The 13,862-nt window shown below is 41.0% G+C and overlaps 1 pseudogene; it reads right to left on the bottom strand.

Annotated features, from left to right (window-relative positions):
* The window catches only part of LOC149266782 (cullin-3A pseudogene), a 92,258-nt pseudogene that overhangs the window by 7,938 nt on the left and 70,458 nt on the right, over nt 1-13,862 (bottom strand).

Raw genomic sequence — 13,862 nt, 5'->3', positions numbered from 1 at the left:
CGTCTAAAGGGAATATCCCTTCCAAAATCTACCACAAACCCTATGTTTATGATGCCAAGGAATAGGTTGGAACAATCCCAAAGCTAGATGAAGGATCACCTGTTGATCTGTAATATCATAGGTATTTGGCACAAAGAATAGGATATTGTCAAGTGGAACCAATTGAAGTGGAAACCATAGGGCATCATTCAACTAAGATTGAGAGCCAAGGTTTTTTTTACTATTATTTTGGAAGATATGGCTAACTATAAGTGGATCTTCAAGAATGGTCCTTATTTCATGAACAATGTGGGCTTGCTCATGAGATTTTGGGAAGAGTGTTATAACCTAGAGAAGGAGAAATTCCTTTCAACACCAATTCAAGTTCACCTCTTCTCTCTCCTAGATGATTTCGGGGAACCTAACATCTTAGAAGGAATTGGGAATGACATTTGCAGCTTTATGAAAATATTGAGAAGGCATGCATCCTACCCTCATATCTGTGTCTACATGAACATTTTAAAGCCCTTACTGGAGTCAATAGATTGGGAGTATCATGATGAGATCTAGACCCAACCCTTGGACTACGACCATGTACCTTTTAAATGCCACCAGTGTCATGAGTATAGGAAGTTGATCAAATATTTTCCTATAAGGATTGTTGAGCAACAAGCATTTAACGCTCAAGAGAATTCCAAGGGTTTTTAGGAGGTAATACAAATCATAAAAATATGGGGAAACCAATTCTAGAGAACAATGAAGAATCATCCAAGGCCCCTACATATGAAAATCCATTTGTGACCCTCACGTAAGAGGATCCCCAAGAGGAAACAAACGAGAAGGTTGAAGGCCCCTCTAAAGAATACCCAATGGAAGTTTAGGTCCAAAAAAGGAACAATCTGGGGAAATGAAAACCCATAGAGGAACCATGTGGAAACTCTAATCTTAAAGGGTTACTGTAAAACACATCATCTATTATAGAGGCAAAGGATCATCAGGATAATCTTGATGTTGATGAAAATAACATGCCATAATTCTTGTGTGCCTGGGAACAACAATAAGCACAAACGATCCTAGTGGAGACACTACACCATTATCTTCATCTATATGTCCATTGGTAGAAATATAACCTAGTCCTTGAAGGGAGTTCATCTTATGTGAGCTTTGGAAAAAAGGGTCAGCTCGGCTTCACAAAGTGAAAGAACAAACCACTAGTGATTGTAACTGCAAAGGGCACAAAGAAAAATGAGAAGTCCTACAAGTTGTGGGAGAGTTCCTTTTGAATTCCAATAATATTAATAATATTATGGAGTATTTTATCCTCCCATCTCTAGTTAATCCATGAAGATAGTCTCTTGGAACATTTGTCGCCTCAACAACAAGTGTAAATAGAGTTATCTGAGGTCTAGAATTGAAAAAGAGAAACCTAAGATGGTTTTAATATAAGAGACTAAATTCCATAGCTCCACACTTGAATTGATTATAACTCGATGTTGGAAGGGGAGTGAATCTATGGCTATTAGTTCTTGAGGAAGTTCAGGGGGAATAGCAGTGTTATGGGACCCCTAGTGGGTCTATTTTTATGAATGGATGGCTAACCCAAACATGCTATGAAGATGCTTTCGATTCCTTTGATCAAGGGAATGGTTTTGGCTTTAGGTGGTTTATGGACCCCTAGTTCCACTAGGAAAGGAGGTTTTCTTGGACGAATTAAGGGAAATCCATCAGCAAGTTTAGGGAGATGGTTGGATCCTTGGAGGAGATTTTAATTTTCTCAGGAATTTGGAGGAGAAAAAATGTGAGATCTGACATCTGGAGGTCATGGCACTCTTATTCCAATATTTGATCCAGGAGCTTGAAATAGTGGACATGGATACAATCAATGGTTTATATACTTGGAATAATCATCTTAGGGAGTCACACTAGATTGCAAGCCAATTATATCATTTGTTTCTTACTAAGGACCTACTTGTAAGGAACTGATTTATAGAAGCAGTGATTCTACCCAATTTGGGGTCAAATCACTCGCCCATCTGATTAGAGATTGAGATCAAAATGACTCCATATATTATGCCATTCCGCTTTGATATTTTTTGGTTCCAACACTAGAGATTTCTCTCCAAATTGGAAGAATGGTGGAACGAAATCTTGGTATGAGAACATAACCAGATGCACACTATGCAACTAAAGTTAAAGGAATCAAAACTTCACATTATTAATGGAATTGACTGGAATTTCAAAACATCTTGCAGGAAAAATGAAAGTTGGAAAATGGATGGAAGTAGTTCAAGCATCCATTGTCTAGCATGGGCAGACAAAAGCTTTATTAGAAGAGGAGGTAAATTATTGCATGACTTGGAATCTTGTTGTTGGCAAGAGGATATCGTTTGGCAGTAGATATCATGAGTACAATGGCTCTGGGAAGGTGAAAAAAATACTTGTTTCATTCATAAAACCTTAGTTAAGCATAGGAACTGTTAGCGCTTGAATTTGCCTCACGCTGAGGAAGGCGAAACTCAAGGCAACATCAAACCAAGCTCAGCCTCGTAGCTAGCCCTACGAGGACAGGAGAGGGCTCTCTCCGGGTCTATCTCGGTAAAAGGTCTTCAAAGGGGCTGAGATGACCGATATGAATATTGATTTTAGGCTAGTAAATTGATAAGATAGTTTGATTTAAGATTTTTAGGGTTTTGTTGGAAAACAGGGAAAGGCAATTTTGGGTGCGGGGATGTGACACAGTTTTTGCAGAGGTCTTTTTGGGGCAAGGTAGGCAATCGTCCTGATGTATTTAAAGGAATTGAATGGATAGAAATGATTGGTGAGGAGCTAAGGAGAGCGAGAAACTTTCAGGAGTTCTACTTAAACAGATGAAAACATAGATATTAAACAAACTTAAAGGCAGAGCATACAAGATTATGAATTCTACCTTAACACTTCATTTGTTTAATTTGCAAAAGAGAATAGTAGGAAAATGATACACATAACAAACTTACAAGTACATGAGAGAAACACACCATCAAACACAAATAACCACAGGAATCCCAAATAGTGCTGCAAAACCTTGGTCTTTCCTTTGCCAAAATTGCAGAGATACGATGTGTAATACAGTCTAAGCTTATCCCCCAAGAGTCCAACCTCTGCTACTGAATGAAAATTTACATATATAGACCAAGTTAACCTCATTCCCTACCCTCTAGGGCTCGAGCTCCTCCTTCTAGGAGTTGTTTCAACCAATTCTAAACATGGAGCAGGAATCTAGTTGACCAAAACAACCTACCACTAAAAAGAAGGAAACTGATTTCATTACATTAATTTCTTGGTAATTTTGTGAATGAACCATATAGAAGGAGATAAAAGTGCCATATTACCTTATATACATCAATTTACATCATGGTGAGTCAAAAATAACATCAAGGAGAAAAAATAGTGAAAACTGGCCGATTTCCTGAGCTGAAGGATGAAAACTGGACCAAAAACCTCAACGCGCAGCGCCCTGATCTCAACGCGCAGCGCACCTTTCGGACTAATTTTGAGGCACTCCCCGGCATCCAAATTGAGCTCAAGATAGCTCGTTGGAAAGCCCTGGATGTCTACTTTCCAACCCAAGTGGAATTTCTCAATTTGGAGCTCATTTCCCCCTCAAAACGGCATTCTCCCAGAGGTACTTCCTGTTGTGGCAAAAGGTGGCAGCAAGGTGGTTTTTATGGTGTTTTTGAGCCTTTTGACCGTCCAGATCTCGATGAAATGCTTCGGCAATAGCTGAGCAGGCATATTTCATCATTAAAAATCCAAAAATGCGAACTGTTTGTGATTTGGACCTCCCAATCTTAGGGGTAGCGCGCTGCGCGTTGAACCAAAAAACCTGTTTTTAGGACCAAATTTTCAAAAATGACAAAAATTTCTCCAAATTTGCCCAAATTTGGAGTAATGACCCTTTATCATGTATTGTGCCCCACCAATGAAGCCTCGGCCAAAATTTGGAGTGGATCGGGCTTTTTCCACCGTTTAAGTGCCTTGCTCAATCGCCTCTTAAGGATCTTCATCTTCGCTTTGCAAACATGCATGCGGGCCCAGTAATGATTTTTCATGTGACGAAGCAAGTCTTTGTCTCTATTGGCCTTCGCCAGAAACCCCTCTAAGTGTCGGTTGACCTTCTCAAGCACAAATTGCCGCGCAACAGGTGTCAAATCACCTGGTCTTTTACGGGCCAACCTACGGTCTTCACAGATTCATTGCAGCTCTATAAGTGTGTGCTCATCCTCTAACTGTTTATTGCGCTGCTCTAGATACCTGATATAGGAAGCTGTCTCATCATGACTAGTAATAAAACCTGATGACTCGCCTGAAGGCCTCTCCTCATGCTTGGGCTTCTTGCCCTTATCCTGTACCTGTGGTGCTGCTGTCGAAAGCGAGGCCCCTTCCACACGAGGTGGAGATAACACTCGCTGTGCTGATGAAGTCAACGAGACCCCTTCCACCCCGGGTGAAGATAGTACTCGTCATGCAGATGCAAATAAGGCCCTGTGTCCTCGCTGATATGTTACACATGATGGAGCGCTGACATGCTCTGTCTTAGGAATGTCAAACTGATGTGAAGGCCCTGCCTCATCATGAACAATCTCTGGAGCTGGCTGAGGCGCTGTGAAAAGGTCACAAGAAATAAAATCCTCCCAAGTGATGCCCTGTTGTGCCAACTGATGAACCACTACGATCTTGATCAACGTGTAATGATAAATACTATTATGCTGCTGTGTTGGGGTCTTCCTTTGTACAAGAGGCACCATCTTCTCTATGTTGCGAAACATGAAGTATGGAATGTTCATCATACATACCCTTGTAAAATGCATTAACAAACGGACATGGTACACATAAAGACGGGAGAATCTGCCCTCACAACTGAAATACCGAATGATGAGTTTCATCAAAGGTGCAAACTGATCTTTGAGGTATTGAAAAGGAAAGATGCTGCTCAAGTGCCTCATATAACCAGGTTTGATGTATGGTTGATAGTAAGATTTCTCTAACTGCTGACGTTTATTCCATTGCTCTCCAATATTTGGTATCCCAGTGGCCTCTGCAATAGTCTCTGGTGACAAAATGAAATCCACTCCGGTGAGATTTACATGGCCATCATGTAAATGTAGAATGAACAAGCGAGCTAATTCACGATGATGCTGAATTTGTGAAATTAGCTCACAATAGTGATAGCATGACTGTCGATGAAAACAATACATTGTAAGCGGGCAAGCCTGCAATTTCTCCAAAGAAGTAGGCTCTTCCCTGCGAGGCTTACCACCTTTGCCACCTTTGTGAGACCTTCATGGCACACTACCCTCTGTTGTAGAATCACTGTCATACCCCTGCTCATAAGATGAATTTGTGTCCGACATAGCTCTGAAAATACAATGTCTGAAAAATGTATGTTGTCTACAATGGTAGGTTGTAGGTGTCGTGAAATTACTTTTTCAATACATGCTCAAAAACCAACCGAAATATCATGAGAATTATGCAATAATAGACATTCTGTTTTAGTGTATTGAGCATAAAACAATCATAAGGGCAGTTGGACAAATGGACCAAAATGTGATGTTTGCTGGCTCAAAGCTTTCAAATGGGCATGGAGTTATGTTTCACCATGGAGCTAATCTTCATCAATCATCCATAAACACCCTTAAGGAAGATTTTGGTGAGATCTAGGGTTTCATTTGATGACCTAGGGTTTCATTTGTTTCTCACATCCAACACATCACACCTCTCTTCAAACACACCATAAATGATATGAAATTGATTGAATCGATGATAGAACACCTACTTGCAAATTTGGAGGCAATTAGACACGATTTGGGCGCTTTTCCTGTGACTGTGATTCAACGCGTAGCGTGCCACCCCAACGCGCAGCACACCTCCCAACGCGCAACACCTATGTAAATTTACACTGGCTCCAGTTGCCCAACGCGCAGCGCTCCACCCAACGCGCAATGTTCTCTTTCTACGCGCAGCGCGCACCTATAAGACTGTCCACGGGTATATAAACTTGGTCTTTCACCTTCCAATGCTTGAACATGCTCTTGCCTTGATTGTTGGTGAACAAATAGACTTGATTCGCCCTTTTATAAGCAACAAAATATCTCATTTGAATTAAATTGAACCAAAAACCCACTTTATAAGGTTTGGCACTTTTCACTTTTGGTCCTTTAATACAACACTGTTTTGTGATTTTTCTTGCTTTTCTAAGGTTTGGACTGATCATTTTGGCTGATTTTTGCAGGGATTTGGTGTTTTGACTTTGGAGAAGATCAGAGACTTGCTCTGAAATCCTTTGGGATAAAACAAATATAAATATTTACATTAACAATTTTTAGGTCCAAAACAGAGTTTTGGACTAAAAATGTTTTAAAATGCTTTATGAAAAATTTATTTTGAACTCAACCTCATGGCCTGCAGGGTTGTTTTATGTATATGCAAAGGACTAACAACTCTAGACTCTATGACTAAAGACCCTAATCATGTATGATGATGAATGCAATGACCATGTACTTGTAACTTTTAGAGAAATTTTTGACTAACCCTGCAGGGTCAAACATGAGGGAACACAAGACAACCAGACCCCCTCGTCAGTAAAAGGCATGCCCCTAGAGGAATGCAATGGAGTGGAACAAGCGAGACACCTAAAAATGATATGCAAAAACAAAAAGATCTCTGACGGAGGGCTGTAATAAGGACCGACTCTAACAAGAACCACAACCACATATATTAATAAATTCCAAAAATGGCACAAGGCTTTTCGAGCACGAGGACATAGAAGAGAATTTGGTTGCATTCTATAAATATCCTCCCTAAAGAGCACAAATATAGAGGTAAAGCTATATCAAGAATTAGTAAGCACATCCCCAAACTGATCAGTCACGAGAAAAGTGCAGCATTTATGTATGAAATTTCTTTCTATGAGGTGGAGGATGCAGTTGATGAGCCCCAAAAATGGACAATTATTTGGGCTCATTCAACCTCCTAAGTTGACTTAATCCACCATTCTCATTGGTTTATTGCATGTTTTTTATTATTTTTATGTTAATAGAGTGAATTTGGTTAGTCATTATGCCAACAAGTCTAATGGGTGCTTTGTGTAGCCTATTTGGTCAACTTGGAGACAAAATTGAAGGTCTTAATGAGCACATGGCAGCCAAATTCGTGGGAGAACAAGCTAGAGGATTTGTAGGAAGGTGTCCCCTTCATTTATGGGCCCTTACCTCGAATTCTCCACCATCAGCTCGGAGTTCAAGGGCCACTGAATCAATCAGCACAAGGGCAGCCAAGCAAGTCAAGTAGGACTGCTGTTAACTCCAAGTTTTGGGCAGCCGAGTCCCTAAATTTTAGGAGGACTGTTGGGTCCTCAAATTGTATAAATAAGAGGGCTTAAGACCTCATTTCAGTTAGTCAATTTGGTTAGTCATGTTGTAGCTCGGTGTTTTTTTTTGTAAGCCAGTTTTGGCATGACATTAGACTCTTGATTATGAATAAAGGCAAGCAGATTTGGATCTAATTCTGAGTTTTTAAGGGAGCTATAGCTCTCAGGTCCAACAATAACACCGCTGCACTCTTTTCGTGGGCTCCAGTATTGTAGCAATAATGCTACAACTCCTGGAGCTTCCTATCTCTAATTTTATCAACCCGGTAGTTCGTACAAACTTGGAAGCGACGGTGCTGTATGCACAAGTACTAGCTCTTGTCGCAGCTGTCACTTGGTCAGCTGGCACAAGTCCGCTAGGGCTCAAGCCAACTTCTATATGTTCTCAGAAGAAGCTTTCTAAATGATGGACGAAGGCTATCTCAAAGGAAATTAATCTACTTTGCAGAAATGAACTGAAAGCGAACCAAAACATGGAAACCCTAGTAAACCCTAATCTGACTAGTTTAACCTCTATGATGCAATAGTGAGAGTGAAAATGTCTAAAAATGATGCCATTACCTCTAGTGATGTGAAATGCATGAACTTAAACTACTTCCATTAAAAAGAAAATTGTTTTTGTATTTTTGCTTAAGTGGATGGAATGATTATGATTTTGTTTCTTATTAGGGTTTGGCTGTGCAGAGGTGGTGCGAAGGGAGAGAAAGCTTGGGAAAGGTCAGGAGGGCTAGGAGAGGTCCCAGGGGGTCCCTAGCATCAGTCCACAGAAGTCCACAACATTCAGGTGCTCGGAAACCGAGTTTGCAGGCTCCTACAGGATGTCTGCAGGGGATCCTATAGGAAACTCAGGAATTCTACAGGAAGTCTGCTAGCTTCTACAGGATGTTCTACCGTGGGAGTTTTGGGTGATGGTGAGGTGATGGAGCGGTATGGGTGGATATTTAAGATGGAGATGGAGCTTGTGATGGCTCAGGAGCAGAGAAACAAGATGGAGAAAGAGTGCACGAAGTGGTTGGTGGATAGAAGGACGGGAGCAACGAAAGGTCAAGGAAATGGAGCTACGTGGGCAATGGAAGAGTTGGAAGGTAAACAAACTGAACAGAGGTCGAGTAGGTGGCTTTAGGCGTGGGTAAGAAGAAGAAGAAGGAAATGGAATGATACTGAGTAGTGTAAATAAAACAAATTGCTTATGTCTTGCACCAAAAACGAGAATCCATTAACCTGTGCTACCTGTGCTATTTAACCAATGAACAACAATGTAAATCGTGAAGAGAAGTCGTGCATGGAGTTAGAACGAGGAAGTATGGCTCTAGAGCAAAATGCATGGAAAGATCTACGATTACAACGACTGTGTGGCAGCTTGCATGAAAGCATAAGACTGCGTTTTTGGTGGTTGGTACAGCTCAGACCCCCAATCTCTAGACAGAGATGGCAGCTAGTGCAATATCAACCTTTTTTGAGCTCTAATGAATTACAATCCTCCTACTCTAATCTCAGCAACTGAAAGCACTTGAACTGTAAATGAATCCTACTCAATCACATACAAGAAATCAAATCAGCAGACTGTGTTCTTGAAATGCATGTCAAAACAAAGAAACAAAGTGCTGAAAAGAAAGGCAAATAACACTACAAAGAAGAGGAGGTCTATTGCACTCAGGTTGGGCCCTAACCTGAGAGCTATAGCTCCCTTAAAAACTCAGAATTAGATCCAAATCTGCTTGCCTTTATTCATAATCAAGAGTCTAATGTCATGCCAAAACTGGCTTACAAAAACAAACACCGAGCTACAACATGACTAACCAAATTGACTAACTGAAATGAGGTCTTAAGCCCTCTTATTTATACAATTTGAGGACCCAACAGTCCTCCTAAAATTTAGGGACTCGGCTACCCAAAAATTGGAGTTAACAGCAGTCCTACTTGACTTGCTTGGCTGCCCTTGTGCTGATTGATTCGGTGGCCCTTGAACTCCGAGCTGATGGTGGAGAATTCGAGGTAAGGGCCCATAAATGAAGGGGACACCTTCCTACAAATCCTCTAGCTTGTTCTCCCACGAATTTGGCTGCCATGTGCTCATTAAGACCTTCAATTTTGTCTCCAAGTTGACCAAAAAGGCTACACAAAGCACCCATTAGACTTGTTGGCATAATGACTAACCAAATTCACTCTATTAACATAAAAATAATAAAAAACATGCAATAAACCAATGAGAATGGTGGATTAAGTCAACTTAGGAGGTTGAATGAGCCCAAATAATTGTCCATTTTTGGGGCTCATCATCACCCCCCTACTGAAAGTGTTGCTCATCCTCTGAGCAACCAATCTCTCTCCTCGTCTTTGATGGCCCTGGTGGCTTCTTTGGCTAACATCTCGGCTGATTTCTCCTTTGGCTTCCCTCTTTTCAAACTTCCTGTAGAAACAGTTCGTTGGCTTCCTGTAGAAACAGTCTGCTAACAGTTCTTTGTCTTCCTGTAGAAACAGTCTGCTAACAGTTCTCTGTCTTCCTGTAGAAACAGACAACACCACTGTATCTTGCTTGGATGTGGGCGATTTTCCTTTCAGCTGGGCTGTGGCTGCCTTGGGGCATTCACAACTATCGATGATGACATGAATAGCTGTTCTTCCATCTCTACGTCTTATTTCTACCTCTAGTGCTGAGTGGTTCTTTTCTTTTTGTGCAGCCATTGTTCCTATTTTCACCTTGTAAAACTTGCTGGTGAAACTGTCATTGAACTGGAATATATCTTTTTCACCCACATCCCTGCCCATAGGTTCTTTACGCAGTACATTTTCCCTTTACACAGGCAAGAGATTGCAAGCACCTTTTCAGATCTGCAGCTAGGATATCTGTTGCCTGTTCAATCTCTTTATAGCTCAGACAATCTGCTGAATTAAACAGCATTAGAATACACATCTGATAAGTGGAAACATTAAGTTCATGTTTCTTAGATTTACCAAAGGTTGCTTTTAGGTCTGCAGTTCCCATGTTAGTCTGCCATGTCAATCTCCAACCAGTGTGTGTGTTGAGATAGTATCCCCTAAACCTTTCACACACAGCCCAGATTTCTGTGGGCAGGTTGCAACATGCACCTGGCTGTGTTAGCCATGAACCTGTTGTGAGAACTTGCACGGCCAAAGTAGGCTCTTCGCTGACTTCATTGGAGCCAGCCAACAATGCATTGAAGCCTTGCATAGTGTCCCTGGAAGTCTTCATATCTGTAAACATACCTTCCAACTTCGAAGTGAACTGATAACCACATTCTGTCTTCAATTTCACAATTAGACTCCTCTCAGCATCATCTGAAACAGTTTTCCCTTGTCAAGTATTACTTCTACATCCTCTTCGCTGACTCCTTTTAGACCCTTCCGAAGTTTATCATCAACAAACAAAGAAATATATTCTGGTGACATTGTATTCAAATTAATAAAGAATTCAAATGATGAATTCAAAGCATTTTGGAAAGTTTTATCATTGCTAAATGCCATGCTGATAATTTTGTCATACTTATCACGAAGGTGTTGCACAAAGTCAACTGAATCTTTCAGCGTCTCTGGAGTTCCATGAGTACTTGTTCATTTTTCACTTTATTGCACAGGTACTTGTAAAAATGTCAAAGCACACAGAGAATGCAGCATGCACGGATTGAAGCAGTTGAGAATTGGTGGTCTTTTTGGGATAACAAGAGACACCTTTAGAAGCTGAATTACCTTTTAGATGGTGGTTTACAGTGGAAGAGATTGTTACTAAAACCAATCCTTATCCCAAAGCTTGCAAATATTCAGTTCCATATGATGATGACAGTAGACTGGATGATGGAAGGCTTGTTTATGACTGCACCACAGAAAGTAGCCAAGACAAAAAAGATCAGAGTTGCAGCGTCTCAGGGTTGTATGTATTGCATTGGTTGTTGTCAAGAACATGGAAAAGTTAATCAGCGGATGGTGAGAGTCAGTTGAGCAACTTTAATTGAGGCGTGATTCACGTGAGAGAGAGAAGTGGCCAAGTGTACGTGGCCTCATGCAACTAGAAGTGTTGTTCCTCATTGTAGTGTAATTATGAAATGTAGTTCTCTGCCTATAATCACTCACCATTAGTTGCACTGGAGTTCAAACGGCCAACACTTCCTGTTTTTTAAATTTCCACGTGAGTCAACTGTCCACGTGTACTGCGTGACTGCCGGCTGAGTTCTAGAGAAGACAATCAGCTTAACCTTGATAATTCGTGGCTTAATCCCAACATTCCATTAATTCATGCAGTTTTGAAATTAAATTTATGCAATAGAAGAATGAGTCAGTCACATACCTCGAAGTTGAATGGCCGCCGTGAGCTACTGTGGCCTGTCATTGCTGCATGCATTGGTTTTTCTGATTGCATGTGGCTTGGCTGCTAATCTTTGATTTTTTTTTCCTTTTGTAGGTGTCCTCTGGCCAGATCTAAGCTCCAGGCAATTGTTTCCACGTTCAAATCTGCACCTTCAAGCTGTTGCTGCTGCATGGTCACAAAACCAGAACTTGTTTTCGCCATGGCTCTCAAACGGTAAACCGGATTGATCTGAAACTCGGTGAGCATGTTCCTATCATCATTATGCATCTCCCATAGCAAAATAGTGATCAATGGATGCACGGATTTCGAGAAAAATGGGAAATGGCTGAAGATTTCAGAGATCGATTTCTCGGAAACCGTGCATCGGAATCAATTGAAACTGCTTGGGTAGGTTACCATCACTCATATGCATATCCCCATGAAACAGGTTTTGAAACAGATGCACGATTATGGAGAAAATGCAAAAATGGCTGATGGTGATGGAGGCTGATTTCTTGGAAACCGTGCACTGGAATTGGATGAAACTGCTCAGGCGTGTTTCCATCACCCTTGTACAATTCCCCATAAAATGGTTTGTCAAATGGATGCATGGTTTTCAAGTTATGGCAAAAACAAATTTTGTTCTATGGATTTTTGCTTCAAGGCACTTTGCATGTGTTTGCATGGAAGGAAAAACTGAGCTTGGGCTGTGATGCAGGTATGGAGATGATGGAGGAGGAGTTGGAAGATTGCATGAAGACTTCTAAACCCTTGAGGAAGCTACCCTGTTCGCCAAACCACTTTTTGAAATCCATGTCTAGTTTCTCACAATTTCTACAGGAAGTTCCTGTAGAAGCACAATGAGAAGCACAAGGAGGCGGAAAAAATGATGGAGAAAGGCAAGGGATGGACACACAAGTGCTTGTAGGCCTAATCAACATATTCCCACCATCAGATTCCATTTTAGACTTGAATTTGGTTCGTCCAAAGGTTCTACAGGATGTTTCCTGTAGAAATACAGAGCTTCCTGTAGAAGGCACAAGAAAAATTCCTTTAACCTTGATTTGAGTGCTCCTCCTGTCATGAAACATCCTTCTTGCAACCTGCAATGTCATTGCTGCAACATGAAATTATTCAATGAAGATTAGCTTTATTTTTCTTTTTTTTTTCTCTTTTTTTTTTTTTGAAAAACAACTAGGGCGCCTCATGGAGGTTTTCACCCTAATTGCCTGCCCTGGGCGCCTCCAAGGAAGGTTTTCACCCAGGGATCTTATTCCATTTTTATTTTCTCTTTTTTCCAACCCATTGACCGCCTCATGGAGGTTTTCAATCAATGAGCCAATCTAAGGCGCCTCCAAGGAGGTTTTCACCTTAGATTTTTATTTTTCTCTTATTTTCATTTTTTCTCTTTTTTTTTTTTTTTTGTACCCTACCCTACTTGAAAAACAAAACCATTTTCAAGTATAAGAATACTTCCAATGGAGCCATGTGCACATCGAGATTAGAGAAAAAATGATGTGAAGGCTCGAAATGCATGCTTGGACAACTATCCAGATCTCAGAGACCAAATGATTTGACTTTGAAGGGATCAAACATAGCTGAAGAAGAGAGTACTGCTGCAACTTAGTGACCTTCTGAAACCATATCTCAATATAGCTTTGATATCCTTGGTTCTTTTGCTGATCTGGATCATTCTTCATGTCACCTTCTAACATGACCTTCTCATCTTCCTCTTTTTGCTGATCTTTCTCTTGAGTACATGGAGGATTTGATGATAACCATGAGGGAACTCTCTCGATCTCTGATTTAGATCTCTTCTCTTCATCAAGTGCAGCCCATGGTTCTTTGATCTCCTCTTTTGAATCTTGTTTTTCCGGTTGTGGTCCTTCAATGCTTTCAAGATAATCTCTTTTTTGCAAGGCTTTTCCTGAGCTTTGGTGAACATCATGGAGCTCAAAAGGAGTCATTTGCACATGTTGTGCCTCAGCTTTGCAATTTGGTTGAGCTGCTCCATTGCATGGTTTTGGAAATGGTGCTATGGGTAGCTGAGTGGAGGGGTGTAACTGGGATGGATATGGATGGCATTGTGGTTGAGCAGGCATTTGGGGTTGCCTTGGTGGAGGAGGAGGCGATGGTTGTGGATGAGCAGGTGGTGGAGGAAAATGAGCGGGATGA

The sequence above is a fragment of the Pinus tabuliformis genome, chromosome 6 (genome assembly GCF_031772625.1).
Source record: "Pinus tabuliformis cultivar Carrire ecotype Pingquan chromosome 6, CPIR1, whole genome shotgun sequence".
Taxonomy (NCBI): domain Eukaryota; kingdom Viridiplantae; phylum Streptophyta; class Pinopsida; order Pinales; family Pinaceae; genus Pinus; species Pinus tabuliformis.
The sequence above is the reverse complement of the archived record's forward strand: the minus strand, read 5'-3'. Positions and strand labels throughout refer to the sequence as shown.